A 19129-nucleotide genomic window follows, 5' to 3' on the forward strand; every position below is an offset into this window, starting at 1 on the left:
CTTATTCAATAACTTATCAAATTAGCTATTCGATTAAATACATGTATATTATACAATTAAGTGCGAATGATTTTATTAACTAGTTATTCAAGCATTATACACATGCTCTACTCATGCCCCATCGAACATAATACTAGCTTAATACCTTGCATATTAGGGTTTCATAGACATCATTTGGTTTCACATAATACACATATTGTCCCAAATCGACACAAGAGTCAAACGCATCACTCAAAATGCCGAACTCCAATTAAATCTACCATTATAGCATTATCGTATTTATGTACTTGGTAAGTTGGGTTTGAACACGTTTGGCACTAGGTGTCCAACCAAATATTCCTTGAACACTAAACTCAATTTATAATCTTTCCTAAGTAAAACATTTAACACTGACTAGACATGTTTACAAGCCTAGGCTGAATATTATTTTAGATCATTCGAGAAATCATTTCTCAACTCAACTAAATTTTAACTTACTCTAATACCGAATGCTACTCAAGCTTTAAGCTCATGTCCTTTCATTATTAAGCAAATGTTATAACATAACTAACATCCCTTTTTCAATTTGAACATCAACACATAAAGAAATTAAACACAAAGATTCATAGCCGAAACCTATACATAAAATCATTCAAGGTTTAATCCCCTAAATTCATGCACAAAGCCGAACCTATTGAGAGATGTATATAAAACAATATCTAGTTAGTACATTCAAGCACCTACGGCATTCCCTTCAATTTAATACTAAGACAAACCAAAAGATTTATTCATGTAAATTCAAAAATTTCAAGTCATCTCTTTCACATATAAATACCAAAAAATTAAGTATTTACTAGCTTAAACTCTATTAAACCTTAAAACATCAATCTATCCCCTACCAATTTCCCCCATGGCCAAATGCTCAAGACACCATGAAACTAAAAATTTTGTCATGGGCTATGTAATGAACTTAATACCTAACTCAAAATATGCTAAAAAAAAATCCATAAGCTAACATGAATTTCTCACCTTATTCATGACTTAGAATTGCCGAATGGGTGCTCCCTCTCTCCCTCTTAGAATCGGCCAAGAAGAAACAAGAATAAAGACTTGTTTCTTTCACCCCTTTCCTTCTTTTTCTTTACTTTATTTCTAACCTTTTATTTTATTCCATCCTCCATACTAATATGGCACCTAGTTAATTAAAGTTAATATAAAATTCACACTTGATTATACAATTTGTAGCATGGCCGGCCACTACCTATAGTTTGGCTAATTTGACATGCAAGGACAAGAACTTTCCCACATATACTAATAGGCCACTTTAGCACTTGCCTAGCATATTTCTAAATTGTCTCACATAAGTCCCTACTAATAATTTTCACATACACTGACCAAATTGAAGTATGAAACTATCACACAAGCATTTACTCACATCATAAACACAGAATATAACATTTAATTATTTATAAGACTCGGTTTCGTGGTCCCGAAACCACTTTCCGACTAGGGTCACTTTAGGGATGTCACACTTCTTCATATTCTAATGGCTCAAACCCTAAAGTGTTTTCTAATGGGTCTTCTACAAAATTATTCTCTCATTCCATAGAATTTAAGGTTTTTAGCTCCTCCATCACTGAACATTTCTTTGCCGGATCGAGAAATTTCATTGCTTTAATAACATTAAACGCCACTTGGTCATCTTGAAATCACATCGTAAGTTCTCCTTTTTGCACATCTATTAAAGTTCTTCCGTGGTTAGGAAAGGTCTCCCTAGGATGACCGACACTTCTTTATCTGCTTAAAAATCTAAGACATTAAAATCAGTAGGAAAAATAAACTTATCTACACATACCAGAACATCCTCGATTTTCCTTCTAGGTATGCCAAAGATCGATCTGCCAATTGGAGTGTCAAAGTCATGGGTCCTACTTCACCTATTCCCAACATCTTAAAAATAGACTTGAGCATCAAGTTGATGCTTGCCCCTAAATCACATAAAGCTTTACCACAGTGAGATTCTCCAATACTATAGGCTATAATAAAGCTTCTAGGGTCCTTCAATTTTGAAGGTAGCTTGTTCTGTAGGAACGCACTGCACTCATTCATTAACGCTACAGTCTCAAACTTGCTAATTCTCCTCTTCTTGGACAAAATGTCTTTCATGAACTTGACATAGTTAGGCATTTATTCTAAAGCTTATACCAATGGTATATTGATGTGAAGGTGCTTTAGAACATCCAAAAACTTCTTGAATTACATATCATATTTCTACTTATGTTGCTGGAGTCTTTGAGGATATAGAGGTAATGGAACTTTAACTTGAATCGATAAACTTTTCATACGAATTGTATATGCATTTGAAGAGGGCATTAGCTTATCAGAATTCACTAGGTTTGCAACATCCCAAAATTTAGCTCCATAAAAATGTAGAAATATATAAAAAAAAATAATGAATCGAACCAATGGTTGGTTATTAAATGTGAAAGCATGAAAGTTAGTTGGAGGTCCTAAGTTCCAGTCCCACCTTTTCCAAAATAATTTTTTTTTTGCAAAATTCCAATGTTTTTTTAATGTGTTACTATCCAAGCCAAGTAAACCTAGGTATAAATACCATTTTTACTCAAGATAATTGGCCTCTAACTCTCTTTTCTCCTACCTTAACTGTCCCTAACCTCCTCTTCCTATCTTGATCTTGATCTTTTTTTCTTTATTTTCTCCTTCTTCCACCATTGTTACCGTCGCACCTATCAACACCATTCATTCTTGATTTTTCTTCCTTTTGTCTTCAAGATTGTGCATCATCATCATCTCTACCTTGCTAACATTTTTCTTCAATTGGAACATCCCCAAAACTGAAATCTTGAATCTCTAAGATCAACTCCAACCTCGCCAACAAAGTGCCATTGCTGTCGATCTCCATTAGCTTGTGTAAGACCTCTTTTTCCTTTAATTTCTTAGGTAATCTTGCAAGTTAAAATCCTAAATTTCTAGATATAGAATTTGGGGAATTTTTAATTTTTCTAAAGGTATTTTTCCAGATTTTAATTAGATCTCAATTTTTTTAAAATTCAGCTCCAATTCTAGCCAACATTGGTGGTGCGTGCGTGCGCATACGTGTAGAAAAGAGGGCTATGTTTGTTTCTTGAATCTTTCCCATTTAATCTCAGCCTTTATTTGAGTGACTTAACCCTTCTAATTAGCCTTTAAACCCATGTCAATAAGGGAAAAATATTTTTGATCGATTGGCCATTCGGGACTCACAATTTGGGAAGCGTAGGTGTAATTAAGCGTAAACTAGTTTTTTGTTTCGACATAGTTGTTGGGTAAAGGTTATGGATTGATTAGATGAAAGAACTTAATCATTATTAGCTACTTATTTTCCAGTATATTATTGAATTAGGTGCCAACCCGAATGTTTTAAATCAACCGTAAAGCCGAAAAACGATCGCACGTACGATTCGCATCAAAATAGTGTAAGAATGGTATGGGTAGGATCTCACATGTGCATTTTTCACGATCATCTGCATTTAAATTGTTATTGATAATGTTTGAATGTGATATAGGTATCTTTATAAAATTCCTTGGATGAATGCTTAATGCATGTTTGTTTAGTCTCACACTAAGCTTGTTAAGCTCACCCCATTATCTTAACTTCTCAGGTAATGAACAAACTTAGGATCGGATTGGCATGCAGACATCTGACGGACTTCGGACGCAATTTCGTTATATTATTTTACTTTAATTTTATTTTTGGTTTACTTTCTCATTATTTTTATTATTTAGATTTTGGATTATAAGTTATTTAAAACTATGGTTTGGGACTGCTTGTGTTTTGGGGATTACCATGCATGCATGACACTTATACTTGGATTAGTTTTACAAATATTACATATTGAAATTGGACTATGCATGATACACGACTAAGTTAATAATTTGACAAGTAATGATATTTCCTACTGCTAACAAGGTATTCAAAATTATTTTTCTAAACCAATGCCGACAATTTGGTTTTATAAAAATTCACTTAATTCGCTAATTTGACTAAAGCATAGTTTGACCAAGTAAAGGAACATTTTCCAAAGTTAACAATATAAACCATAATTTTATAAAAGACAGTTCTTGAAGGTTTTAAACTGTCGTGAGAGTATGTTCAACACTAATGTGTCCAATGTGGCCTTCACGATTCGGTCGTAACTTCTAGCCAAGTTTGGGAGGTTAAAAGGTTAGATTTTACCTTTTCAGACTTTGTAGAATCTTGCTCTTCTGGTGTAGGAGTTTCAACTGTTGGTTGATCTTCCTTTTCCTTAGCATGTTCATCTTCAACCTCAACTACCTTGGGTTCCAAAGTCTTACCGCTTCGTAAAGCAACTACTTTGTATTGTTCCTTACCCAAATTCTTTTGATTTTTTATGACACACGACAAGGCTCCTTACGGTTTGTTACGAAGCTCCATAGCTAACAGACCTATTTGGTTCTCCAAATTTTTTAGTGTTACTACTTAGATTTGGATTAAGGCGTCATTCTTCGCCATGTACGCCTTCAACAAATTCTCTAAACTATTAGATGGTTCAGCTTACAATGGCTTTTGAATTTGTTAACTGACCCCTTGAGGTTGATTTTCTCTATGCTATACATAGCTATTGTTCGGTCTATCTCTTTGGTTGCTCTAAGAAAAGTTTGGATGGTTATGCCATGAAGGATTATAAAAGTTGGATTGTGGTCCTTGTCTACTCCTATTTTAGTTTTGATTTCCTATGTAATAAATAGACTTAGGATTTGATGGAAAATTCTTGAAAGAATGATCATCCCCACAATATACACAGGAAACAACATCAAATTGACTCGGTGGTTGAGCTGCAACATGATTAAAATCGTTAATATTAAATTGTTTCAACATTGAAGAGATAGAATATACTTGAGCTGAGAGTGAAGTGAGGGCATCTACTTCATGAACTCTGGCTACTCGTCTTCCTAAAGTTGCTTGATTAGTCGGCCAATGGTAATTCTTATTGGCTATTCCTCACTGATCTCGTAAGCCTCATTATAAGACTTCGACAAGAGAGCACCATTCACAAAAGTATCTACCACCAACCTTGTGTATGTTGAGACCATTATAAAGTGTCTCCAATTGGATGCAATGTGGGATACTGCGGTGAGGGCATCAACGAAGTAACTCTTTGAATCTTTCCCATGCCTCCTATAGGGGCTCATTATCCATCTGCTGAAAAGTGGTGATCTCATTCTGCAACTTAGCATTTTTGCTAGGTGGGAAATACTTTACGAGAAAACGTTCAGCTAATTCTTGCCAAGTAGATATTGAATTAGGTGGCAACAAATTAAGCCATGCTCGTGCTCGATCTCGTAACGAGTATAGAAACAACTTCAATCTCAATGTGTCTTTAGTTACATCGGCTATCTTAAAGGAATTGCTCACCTCTATGAATAGTGGAAGTTGAATATGTGGATCTTTTGTAGGCATTCCATTAAATTGGTCAATTGTCTGAAGCATCTGAAACATTACAGGCTTTAATTCAAACTGCTGTGACTTGATCTCTGGTCTCCTAATTCCTGGATTTAACTCATTAAAAAGTGGCACAACATATTGCCTTGGATCTTGATCCCTATCATCAGCAATAAGGATTAAATTATGAACGTTAGCAGCTCCATTCCCTTAACATCGTTTTGATTTTCAAGGTGCATCTCTGTAGCTTGTCTTCTGGCTAATCTTTCTCATCTTCTTTGTCGAAATGTCCACTCAATTTCAGGGTCTACAGGAAGTAGATCGATGATTCGATCTATGCTTATAAACACCTAAAAAATCATAAAACATAAAAAATTAATTAAATAAAGAATAAAAATAAATAAACCAAATTGCGAGGAATAATTTCACAAATAATGACTAAATTAACAGTCTCCGGCAATAGTGCCAAAAACTTGTAACTCGTAGGTTTATGTAAGTATATACAATTGTTATCAAGTAATAAGTATAAGAGTTATCGTCTCCGTAGGGACTATATTTAAATCGATACTTGTAAAAATTACTACTTACAAATTGGTTAAGAAAAACACTATAATTTTGAGTGATAGGTGTTAAATTAAATTAATTAAATGCAAGTTAACCTAGATGCAACTGAAATGCAATGCAAGGTGATGGTTTAGCAGCAATTTTCTTGAATTAACAACAATAACATAAATAAGCTAGAGTAACTACAACATTTGACTCAATTCATTTTTCATCATACTTTACAATGTTCAGAACATATTCTATGGCAACTCGATCGTTCATTAACTGGGAATCTCATATAAGTTCAACCAAATCTTACACTTAAAAAAATACGCAGAAACCAATGTCATAATTTAACTCAAGATTCCTTAGAATTTATGTGAAGAAATAGGGACGAATTAGGTTTGAAACAATTTAATCACATAAATCTAAAGTTATGCAAGGTAATAAGTTCTCTTATTCTATTACAGACCTCTAATTTATTCTAATGCATTCAAACATATTTTAATGGATGAAATACATAATAATTTTAATTTAAGGCATGAACGATTGATGCACAAAACATCATAAGCATGAATCAAATGAACTTTATTGAATTAATGTAATTATTCTAGCTAAAATAAAATTAAGTCATCATTATTAACGGAAAAACATCTAAACAATATGCAAACATTTGGAATATAAATAAGATTAAGGAAGAAGAAACTCTTGATGATTTTGGCAGTTCTTTGAAAATCGATCATGGTGGTTTCCTCCATTTATTGTGATTGTAAAATGCTCCTCAATGTGGTCGGCCAAGGTGGTTTTCCTCAAGGGAAAATGCTAGCTAAAGGAGACGGGGAAATGGGAAGCCTTATGAGTGGAAGAAAGGGAAAAAAAGGTGAGAGGAATATGAATTGATAGATGAATGAGTGATAAGGGATGATGGAATGAGAAGTGAGGGTTGGTATTTATAGTAGTGGGATGGCCTAAGAGTTTGCTAAAACTAGCTTGAAGATCCCTTGGTTCTCTACTTTGCTTGGTCGGCCTTGAAGTGTGGAAAGGGAGGTTGACGGTTGCTTGATTCATGCACGATTTCAAGCATGAATCATGCAAGGGGTTGGACGGTTTCTTGAATATTAATTGGCAGCTAATTTATGATTCTTTCATAAGATTAAGGACCTCCAAATTAATTGTCCCAAAGCTAATTTGGGCTTTTCTTGATAGCTTTGCAAAATTTGGGTCATTCTCCCCCTTATTGGACTGTTTTGACAACCCAATTCAGAGCAGACTTCAGTATTTTCAACAACTATCTTTCAAATTGGGTTGCATTAAATTTGCGAATCCAACTTAATGGGCTTGTCGTCTACATAGAGTAAAAATTAACTTGTGTGTAATATTAAATAGCTCCCATACTCATTAATTCAATGGTTCAACTGCGATAATTCGAGCACAGATATTAACATGGAGCATAAGATAGTTAAATTATACAAAATTAATATATAAATTTATAAAATTGCATACTTTACTAAAATAATGCCCATTGTCTCAATATGACAAAAACCACCCAATTAAATATCCAAATACTCGGAATTAATATAAATTCTAAGAAAAAAGTGATATAAAAAACTATAAAATATCTATATAATTTAAAGTTTATAGGTACACAAAGAAGCATCAGATTATGCAATTGGTGGAGTACTAATGCAAGATGGTCATCCAGTTGCTTTCGAGAGTCAAAAACTTAATGAGACAAAGTAACAATATATGATCTAAGAGGAATAAATGGTTGTTGTGGTGCATTACTTGCACACATAGAGACATGGTTTGCTAGGGTCTAGGTTCGTGGTCTTTACCAATAATGTTACAAACAATTATTTTCTAACCCAGAAAAAGTTGTCTCCTAAACAGGTTCGTTGGCAAGTTTTCCTAGCAGAGTTTGATTTTAGCATGGAATATAAGTTGGGGAGTGCCAACATTGTGGCTGATACACTTAGCCAAAAGATGGAGTTTTTGATAATCAGATAGCTTGATAGCTCTCTATTGGAGCACATTCAAGAGGGATTGTCTCATAATCCCACAACTAAAAATTTGATCTAACTTGTCAATTATGGGAAAACATATTTTGGCTTGAGGGAGATTTGCTATACACTCAAGGGAATCACATTTATGTGCCTCAATATGGGAAATTTCACAAAAAAAATCATTAAAGAGTGTCATGACTCGAGATGAGCTGGCCATCGAGGTATGCACCGCACTTTGGCCCTTTTGGAATATTGTTACTATTAGTCTCACATGGGTGATCGTGTGGAGACCTATGTGAGGACTTGTCTAGTATGCCAACAAGATAAGGTAGAGTTAAAGACTTCGGCTGGATTGCTACAACCATTGCCCATTCTAGAACGCCCATGGGAGAGTGTATCTATGGACTTTATTGTGTATTTTCCTAAAACTGGTGGGTTTTCAAGTATTTTATTGTGATGGATAGGTTTTCAAAGTGTGGAACTTTTATTCAAGCAACCAAGAAGTTCTCTAGTAAAGAGGTAGCTCGTTTGTTCCTTAGACATGTGTTGAAATAATGGGGAGTGCCACAATCTATCATTAGTGATTGATACGGGTGATTTACGGGTCGTTTTTGGATGGAGTTTGTAACAACCCGTTTTCAGTGGTGTCGAAAATAGTGATTTCAAGACCACAATTCCAACAAATGAATGATGATTTTAATATTTATTTAATATCTACAACATTATATTAAGGCCGTATTAAAATTTCGCTAAGAAATTTTGATGTTTAAATGGTTAATTAGGTTAAAAGGACTCAAATGGCTATGAAAATGAAATTTTATGTACTTGAATGGTAAATATACCAATTAAAGAGTTCTTGGATGTTTATGGATAGGTTTTCATGAAATTTTAATCATTTTAAAAGGTTAATTTGGTAATTTGGTAATTAAGTTAAAATGTTAAGTAATTAAAAGATGAAAAGATATCATCTTCTTGTTCTTTTTCTTCCCATAACCATTTCTACCATTAGAGAAGAAAGCTAGGTTCGACTAAGCTTTTTTTTATGCATATAAGTGAATTCAAGCCCCGTTTTTAATGATTTTTATGCTTTTGAGTCCGTTTTAGCTTAATCTAGCTAGCCCGAGGATTAATTTGTAAAAATGTTAAAGGTTGAGGGATTTTGAATGGATGTTTTTAACTGTGTTTTGATGTTAGTTGATAGATTATTAACTTTGGTTGTCAAATAAACATGTTTTGTTAAGTGATTTTTGGTGAAATTATAATTAGGGATTAAATCCATGGGTTTTGTTTTGAATTGGTTGTAATTATGGGTTGTTTCAAGGTCCTTGGTAGTTATGGCTAATATGGATTTAAGTTATTAGTTTAAGGACTAAATTGTGAAAAGTTAAAATGTTAGGGGTAATTTTATAATTTTGTATAAAAATAAATTATGGATTAAATTGAATACTAGAAGTACTTAATTGAATGAAATTATTTATTTAGATCAAGATAAACCATAATTGAACTTAAATTGAGGAATAGCTAAAGCTTCGAATTAGTTCAACTATACTACTACTACCTTAGTTATTGAGGTAAATTCGTATGAACTATAATCGTTTTAATGTTAGCTAAAATTGACTACTTGCTATGTTGTTTTAATATAAATGATTTTGAATATAACTGTATCTATGTTCTGATGAATTGACGGATAACGAGTATTGGTTGAACCTTAAGAATTCTTACAATACAAATGACATGTCATTAAAGATTTCATGTTTCGGGTACTAGTCTTGAATGTCCTACCGATGGCTAAGGTCCTACATTTGTTGTGGAATCTCCACAGCTCATGTGAGCAACATCATGTAACTAACATTTCGACCCACAACTCGGGTGAACAAGCCCATTTCACAGCTCATGTGAGCATTTATGTAAAGAAAAGGTTACGGTTATATGGAAAGGCATACTATGTGTGAGCATTCCTGAGCAATTGATGTAATTCTAGATGGTTCAACAGCTAAGAAAAGGAAATGAAATGGTAAGTATGCAAATGGGATGAATCATGATCTTATGAAAACATTGATGAGTTAAATGATGTATTATACATGGAAATCTACTTATCTTGTGGTTGAATTTATTTGTATCATGGACAAGTGTACTAACTTGTGAGTTTGATGATGTTGTTTAGGCTTATATTAAGCTTATGGTAATGGTAATGATGTTATGCTTAATCTATGATTATGTTAATGAAATGGTAAGTTATGTTTAAGTTTATATGTGCTTACTAAGAACTCGTTGCTTATGCAGTTACTTTCCTTTGTTTTGTAGATATTAAGAAGCTCAAGTGGTTGGAAGCCCGTCAGAGACCTATCACACTATCCAGCAACCACTTCGGTTGTTTTTGAGTATTTTGGCCAAGGTTAATAATGGCATGTATAGGATCTTTTGTAATGGTAGCTTATGAATGTATTAATGGTGATTTGGTATGTTTTTGCTCTGAAGTTTATGTTTGGTTTGATGAACCTTAACACCTTACCAAGTTATGTCATTTTGGTCATTTTTAAGTGCTTGTATATAAAGTCTTTTTTGGTATGTTTGTGATGGCTTGTAAATGGTCAATTGTGGCATCATGTGGTAGAGAATTGAGCTAGGTTTTATTGCTTGGAATATGGCAACATTGACTTATTCTGGCAAATAATGTTTTGGTATAATTGTGGTGCCTTTGAATGGCATATTGGTTAGATTGAATTAGGGTGTTTTAAATGGCATTTTTATATGTGTTTGAGTGATGTTTAAATCCCTTCAATGTGTGCCCAAATGGTATGAATGTTTAGGTATGAATTGGACTTGAAATGGCTTGATTTTAGGTAAATTTTTGGGATCACACAGCTTGGGATATGAGCTGACACACGGTCGTGTGACACACACGGCCTGGCTACAAGGCCATGTGTCATTTGGAATTTCTTAGTGTTTCAAGTCAGTAAGTTACACGGCCTAGCACATGGCCTGACACACGGTCGTGTGTGGCAACTCAGAGAGTTACACGACCTACGACACGACCATCTGACCTTACTCAGTGAGTTACACGGGTGAGGACACAGTCGTGTGTCCCTTTGTTTGAATGTTACATGGCCCGGGTTATGTCACACAGCCGTGTGACTCTAACTTTTTCTAAGTTATTTTTAGGGCCTTGATGGCTCCACTAGGGATAAAACACATATGATTGATTGGTTTATAATAAGTTTAATTCATTTAATGCTATGATGTTAAAATTTTTCCGTTTGTACGGTAATGCTCCCTAACCTTAATTTGGCGATGGAGACGGGTTAGGGGTGTTACAGAGTTGTTTAAGCTAATAGAATCAAACTTAAATTTTTCCACTAGTATGCATCCGCAAACCGATGCGCAGGCCAAATGAGTGAATGTATTGTTGGAGACATACCTTCGACACATGTGAGTGCCACTCAGAAGGACTTGCCAAAGTTGTTGGATGTGGGTAAATTTTCTTACAATTTGCATCGAAATGGGGCCACAAATCTTTGGTATTGTCTTTCAGCAATGTGAGCATCCTCTAATTGGCGTTTGGTGTAGACACTTTCTAAAGGAAAGGACCATTTAGTTGGGAAATCGAAACCAGAATTGAGTTTACTTACAACCCTCATATACTTATCCTTTCTTAGATGAAGATTTGAGATCTTGTTTTTAATGACGGGTTCATAATCTAGTCGTACACTAAAATGAGCACTACCAACAGAAGTTCCAGATCCATGTATCTTAAGTTGATAAAATTTTTAAGAAACACCTAACAGTCGATGCTCACGACGAATATAAAATTTGATGTAAAACGCCACTAATGTCCACCAAGATAGGGCTGATAACTGTCCCAATGAATTGTCATAACTATTAAGTACGACACAGAAGAAAGGGTTGAAAGGTAGATGGAATCCAGCCTCCAACAATATGAGTGGTAAGATGAAACCCATAGAACTGTCACTGGGATGACATCGTTTGGGAAGCTGAAATTCATAAGAAAAATTTGGTTTTCGAAAACCACGGACTCCCAAATACTGATTCATTTCTTCTCGGTAGTGCTGCTGTGGCAAATCTCAATTTCAATACATGGTGAAGTTTCACGAGTGAAGAATTGAATGGTTTGGTCAGGACCTCTCCCACTAATGGTACTTTTCCTCATTATAAGAACAAAAAGCTAAAAAGTTGAAAGGAGAAAGAAGAAAAGAGTTACCTTTGAGAAAAATCGAAAACAAAAGATGGAGAATGGAAAAGTTTCAACGGAGTAAGTTTATGGTTTTGGTCAATTTTGCAAAAGTAATTGATGAAAGAATTGGGAAACTATTTTATAGAAACAAACTTGAACAAGAAGTTTATTTCAAGGAAACTGTTCATATTCTCCAATGTGATTTTGAAATCTGTAAAAAGGGGGTAAGTTGTCACGTTCAAATTTTCGCGAAAGTTATTAAGTTGTGGAAGTACCCAACCCAAGATACGCATGTGGCGTGATGAACAGTTATCAGGTATACGATTGTAATCTCTCAAGTTAGAAATTTTGAGGATGAATTTTTGTTAAGGGAAGGAGAGTTGTAGCACCCAATTTTTGAGGGTCTTGAGTTAGGAGGGTAACCCGAAAGTAGTTTGAGTGGCGAAGTCTTATCCATCCTATTTATGCTTTCAGTGTATAGGCGAGGCACATAGTTGACGTTAGAGTATTTTGCAAGGATTGTTCTTTGAATGTGTTGAGTTGTAAAGAAGAAGAGATCGGTAAGAATAATGAGGAATTTTGGGTGACTTGGGTTATCACCGAAGGTATTGTACGCCCATTTTATTGGGTTATCAAGTTAGTTACGTAATAACATGGTAGTTAGGATAGAACGAAGGGCTGGACTAGAAATATAAAATATTGGATTTCCAATTACAGCTGTAAACCATTTGTTTTATAAAGGCAATCTTGAAAGTTTAAGACACATGTCAAGTTACAATAAGGGCTTAGGTTTTTTATATAGATATTCAGGTTAGAAAAGGAGGAGTTTTTCTTCTTCCTTCCTTAAGAAGTATTGTTACCTGAATCTCAAAGAACCTACAATATTTCTCTCTCCTTCAAGCCGAAGTTGTAGATCTGGATCTTTACTAGTGATTACTCAGTGTCAAGGTAAGATTTATGGCTCTGTCTGTTATATTGTGAAAAAGTAAGTCTATTTGATCTGGTAAATCAATAAGATGAAGATCTAAGGCCTTGCTTGGGGATTTCCAATGTTAAAAATGCTAGAAAAAGAAGGTATATGAATAGATATTGATGGATTTCCATGTTTTGTAGCAGTAGTTGTTGCTAATTTACGCGATGGAAGTCTGGATATGATGTTTTACGTTGCAGTAGGTGAGAATCAGGTGAATCCCTTAACTAACTATTGGATGTGTATAAATGTGACTGCCTTGACTAACAATACATTTGATAAGACCTAAGTAGAATAGACCATAGACCTGTTTATAGATTTATTCACTTGTGACATTCATACTGTGACATACCTTAATCCTAAGTGGATGATGGGCTATGCATGCATGACTCATATACTTTGATGTAAATGAAAGCTTGAGTTCAAATAGATAAGAAATTGAAAGTTGGTACATTGGGTATATAATTTTTGTTACATGTAGCATCATTCCACAATAGTGGAATTCATAACCTAACTAAAAGGTAAATAATATTGTCCCATAGACATTACTTGATAGATAAAAAGTAAACGTGGTTACGGGTCATTTGTCTTTGTCATAAATGATTTGATTTCTAGTTTATAGTAATTGACTTTTCATAAAGGAATGTAATGGTTACCGTAGATAAAATAAAATCATATTAAGAGAAAGAATTTATCCCAAAGAGATTGAGGATGTCCTATGAGGATAACACACTTATGGCAAGGTCATTGGACGAGCACTTATTAAGTAACTTTTGTAATGGTATATAATAAGAGAGAGCTCAGTCACAATACTTTAATGGAATAACTTCATGACTAAATAAGTTTATAATTAATAAACAAAAAGAAGAAACTTAATTATAAATTATTTCAGCTCTAATTATATATATATTCAATTGGTCCTTTCGCTAGCTTATTGAAACAAAAAATGAATTGCATGTAGAATCAAATGAATGGAAATGTGAAACAAGAAAAATAGTTTGCATTCACAGTAAATGTATTTTCTCACTAAGTACAGAAATGACTTAAGAATTAATTTAATATTTTTTGAATTTTTATTTAATTAATCATAATTAAATAATTAAATTTTGAAAATAGAAGTAAATTAATTAGTCATTATAAATATATTAAATAAAAAATTAAATATATTTCCTCAAAGATTCTATTATGGTAAAGTTGTTATGACTTTAACAGAAATAAAGTTAAGTTGAGAAAATTATTTAATTTGAAATTAATTTATTTAATTTAATTAATGAAATTAATTGATTAAATAATATTTATTTTTGGAAATAGAAAATAAATATTTTGTTAGATTAAATTATAAAGTGTTAGGTCAAAATTTCACGAAGCATATATAATTGTCCCCAATACATGAGAAGCTTGTCACACCCTCGTCGGCGAACTGGTATTTTTGGAGGTTGTACTGGCGAAAGAACCTAAGTCGAAAGATTTAGACTAGTTGGTGTTGGTGAATTCCCTAGTGAAGTAGTTCGCTGAGCTCTACCTAGTTTGCAAACTCTCATTCCGCTATTGGCGAGTTCTCTATTTGGTGCGAACCTTGTTAGCAGATCCTCCTGCTAATAAATCTGCCACCCCATGTTTTGTATTAATGTAAATGTATTAGTTGTGTTAGAAATCATGGTTAGTGGGATGCATATAAATCACGTGGCATCCTAGTAGGGGTATCGTGTCAATACCCAGGACACTTGGAGAACCTCGTAGGATGTGATTAATTAGTAAAAACATGTGTGCATGAATATTAATTAGTGTGGAATTCGGATTAGAGTTAGCTATAAATAGGACAACCCTGTAATGGAGAGATGGCTTTTATTTTCATCTACTCTTCTCATTTTCGTTATCATCGAAGAAAACTCAGAAGTGTTCTTCATTGTTAACAGAGGAACTGATTGTTAAGCTTGTAGAAGCTACCTTCTTTAAGCTGTCTGCTGGTAAACTCTTAAATCCTTCTTTAGGTTTTACCAAATTGGAAGAGGTAGTCATAGGAATTGTTCATTAGGGTTTTAACTAAAATACTAGACAGGAAGAAACTTCCTTCTAAATTTATTTACATGTTTACCAATTCTTGCTATTATGTTGAATTTTGGTTGTTTTTGTATTTTACAGAGTTGTTTGATTGTTTTTAGCCAAAGATACGGGAGAAGGTCCTAGTGCTAAGGGAAAAGAACCTATCAAGTAGATAAAACCTTATGTGAAGGTTTCTTGTGAGTTCCTTTGTACTTTGTGTTTATTAATTGTGTTAAGAGGTTTAAACTATCCTACTGTTTATTCAGGTGAGTTATACTAACCTTTTCTTTTGGTATGTCTGTCAAAGGAATGTGGAAATGAGACGATTCATGTATTGTTGATGTCAGTAAACCATAGACATGAGTCTTTCTTATGCATCGATAAGAATACTCATTCCTTGGTGCATAGCTCCGTGTCTAGATTGAAGAAAATAAGTATCGCGGTGTTGATGCGTATGATGGTGAAAAGAAGAAAGGAGAAATGTTATTATATGTTTTGCCTTCGGTATGGCACTTTGATGCAAACCGTAACTGGGAATACTCGACCCTGCGGGGGAACACTTACATGTTTGAATTAATAAGGAGGAATTGTGGAGGTTTGATAAGTATAATTGGTCTACTGGATCTGTAAAGCGACATGGTGGAAATAGAATATTGGTTCTTCAAAATAAAATTAGAAGCTAGCACAAGAAGGGGGTGTATTAGTTTAAAAGTGCATAAACATGTTTAGATGATGTGTGGACTATCGCATGAAGTGTAAAAAGTACGTTTAATGATTATAAAAGTTAGTCTATAATGCGACATACTTATAGAGTCGTCATGACATGTGTCCATCAAATGTTGGCATTTGATGGCAGATAATATCCGCCAATGGACTGTAACCACTTACGGATGGTATCCACCAGCGGATACTTTGAAAAGGGAAAAATTGTATTCGCTTGTAGTGGCGTGTCTTTTAAATGGTCTAAGACTTGCTCATGTAGTGTTGTATTCAAAAAGGGAATCCTGTTACGAGGTTGTTCTTCTATGGAACTTACTAAGTTCTTATGAACTTACTTAGTCTATTTTTCTTATTTTCAGGTGATTAGGTAGGGATAATTGTAAAAGGGATTTAGCCAGAACTGTGGCCTCTTTGGTGAGTCATATTTATTTACGCTCGGAACATGTAATCATTGAGGATAGGATAAATGTTAGATTCTGCTAGTTTTTATTTCAAAAGCTTATATTTGAACAGATGATTTTGTACTTTTGGGATCTTACGAGTAGTATTACTAGGCACTCTGCCTAACTGTTTTTATTGGTAACATTCAGCTAAGGATAAGTATTGAACTTTTCTATGAGTGTTAGCTCATTTTATGTTTTATATAAATATGTCGAGGATTAAAGGGCTTCCTCCAAATGTTTTTTAGACATTTTTTAATTATACTTAGCGTATTATGACCGCCTATAAACATGTTATCGTTTATAGTAAAAATATCACACCAAAAATATGTTCAATTAAACCAGCAGTGTCCACAAACGTAAAGGTCAAGTTATAATATAGTAAAGTTTACAACGAAATACTGGTAAGTATTCCGAGGATTGTACCCAAGGGATTGCAGATTGGAGAAACTATTATTAAATTAACTATAGAAAATAATTAATAATCTAATCGAGTCACGAATTAATAGTGTGAATCCAAACTAATATATTAATTAAACTAATTAAATTAATTAACCTAACTAACCTAATGGACTTTCCTATTCTTAGTGTAGACAATGGCAGCCTCTAGCCTATGATCGATTAAATCCCTAATTATCTAATTAACTAATTAATTATCCTAGATTAAGTTATTTATCACCTTTAGCTAAAAATACCCTTCCGGTCTCATCTTCACTAAGTATTACCACCTAAGTCACCCTCATGATCTCTTCCTAGGCATACGGATACCCTCCCAGTCTCACCGGTTGGCACAAGTTATACACGATAGGATGCCATTTCGGTCTCACCTGTCTAGATATTATATTAGGGGCATCACTCTCTAATATACTAAGTATTCTTAAATAAGCAATAAATTTCAGACAAATAATCACTTAAAAATAAATTAGTTTATAAATCGAATTATGCAAGATATGAAATAAAACACAATATTCTATTCTAATATTCATATAATCATCAATTGTCCAGATTAACAAAGGATAAATAAAAGAAGAAAAGAGATAAGAGAATTCTCATGAATAAATATATTGAAGCACGATTCTGGACAATCTCCGATTGCAATTATCTTCACATCAAAATAGAAAAGTTCTGACTACACGAACACAAAAGAAAATACAAAGAAAACTGAATAGGAAAAATTGTCTATCTAAGTCTGCACACAGTTCTGGTGACTCTAAGGTTGCTTATATAGGCAATGGGCTACTTTGTGACCTTTCAACCATAGATACATTTAGATACCAATTAATGTAATATTCTGATAAATGTAAAGGTTTAAATATGGAAATATCCCAATAGTGTCGTCTACGAAGTTAGTCACATTTTGGCCTACCTTTTCTGCGTCGTCATGACATGGGAAGGCTCTTCGTTATGATGTCGCCATTGTCGTATCCTTTCGATATTCATCGCATCGTCTTGACGAGAGGAAGCTCATCGTCTCTCGTCACAATGTTAAGTGTATTTCCCGGCGGTGGCAGCTTCGTTGTGCTATCAAGCTCCTTTATCTCGCGGCCTGTTCATCATCTCTTGTATTCTTGGACCTGAATTGGCATCCTACACATTTAATTAGCCCATTAGTCACTCATGAGGCCTGAGTCAGCCTTATAGGTCATCGAAAAAGCAAAAAAATGTGTAAAAATACTTATTTTATTAATATTTTACTCCAAACCTACTAATACTAAAAATGAAATACTTAATTATAAAAGTGCTAGAAAACAAGCTTGTCTAGTGCGAAAATGACGTAAAAAAACTACAACATTTGACGTTAGGTCGTACTACTGCATATAGTGCTTTTAAAGTTTATATGTCGCTTGATATTTGAGTTTAACGTCACAGTTCATAGAGCAACCTGCCGAACTTAAGGTGTTAGAATCGCAAATTGATTTGTCAGTTCGATTTGTTTCAAATTGTAGCGCTCCATACTCGGATCCGACGATCGGGTAAGGTGTTACAATTTTATGGGTATCATAACTTTAGTTTAGTCGATTCTTGGAAACCGACATTAGTTAGAAACCCCGCGATGCATGCTACATGAATCTGGCTTACTCTCTTATAGTGTTGCTAAACTAAGTTTTTGTTTTGTAGCAAATAAAAGAAAAATGACAGTAAACTCAAGAAATGCATAAGGAGAGAAGATAGAGAGCAACGCACTTTCTCAAGCCAAAGAGGCTCTCTTAGAAATGATGGGTCATGTCATGGGACAATGGTTCGACCAATATATGGGCGCTACACCATCTTATACACATCGACGACGTGATAAAATAGTGAGGTCAGAAGAAATAGTGAAAACAGTTGAAGTTGCACAACCATTAAATCTTGCACCTCCTGTTCTTGTCGTAGAAATGTCTCGTGGGGGTCCAGTGGAGCTAATTCGCAGGAATGGGTTGAGAGAATTTAAAGGAAGCAAGGAAGATGACTCGGTAGTGACCGATAACTAGTTCTCGTAATTCTATTAGGTGACAAAAGAGTTGCAATGCTCTCCAGCTAATACTCTTCACTGCGCAATTTCCTTGCTAGAAGACGAAGCGTATCGATTGTCGAATATAGTAATCAGTATCGTTCTCAAAGATCAGGTGAACTGGGATTTTTTCTTGAAGAAGTTCAGAGAAAAGTTATTAACAGGATCTTTATTAAGCAAATGAAGAGGGTATTTCTAGAGCTCAAATAAGGGGAAATGGTTGTGTTTGAGTATGAACGAGAATTCATTTGGTTGAGTAAATATGCTAAAGATTTGGTCTCAGA

At 34.1% G+C, this 19129-nt stretch overlaps 1 non-coding gene across 1 annotated transcript; it reads left to right on the forward strand.

Annotated features, from left to right (window-relative positions):
- Positions 1-5126: 5126 nt before the first annotated feature.
- On the forward strand, positions 5127-5233 carry LOC121214266 (small nucleolar RNA R71). Its single transcript, XR_005909850.1, has one exon. It is a non-coding gene; the product is annotated as a small nucleolar RNA R71 (small nucleolar RNA).
- Positions 5234-19129: the final 13896 nt, after the last annotated feature.

Source organism: Gossypium hirsutum, chromosome D01, assembly GCF_007990345.1.
Source record: "Gossypium hirsutum isolate 1008001.06 chromosome D01, Gossypium_hirsutum_v2.1, whole genome shotgun sequence".
Lineage (NCBI taxonomy): Eukaryota > Viridiplantae > Streptophyta > Magnoliopsida > Malvales > Malvaceae > Gossypium > Gossypium hirsutum.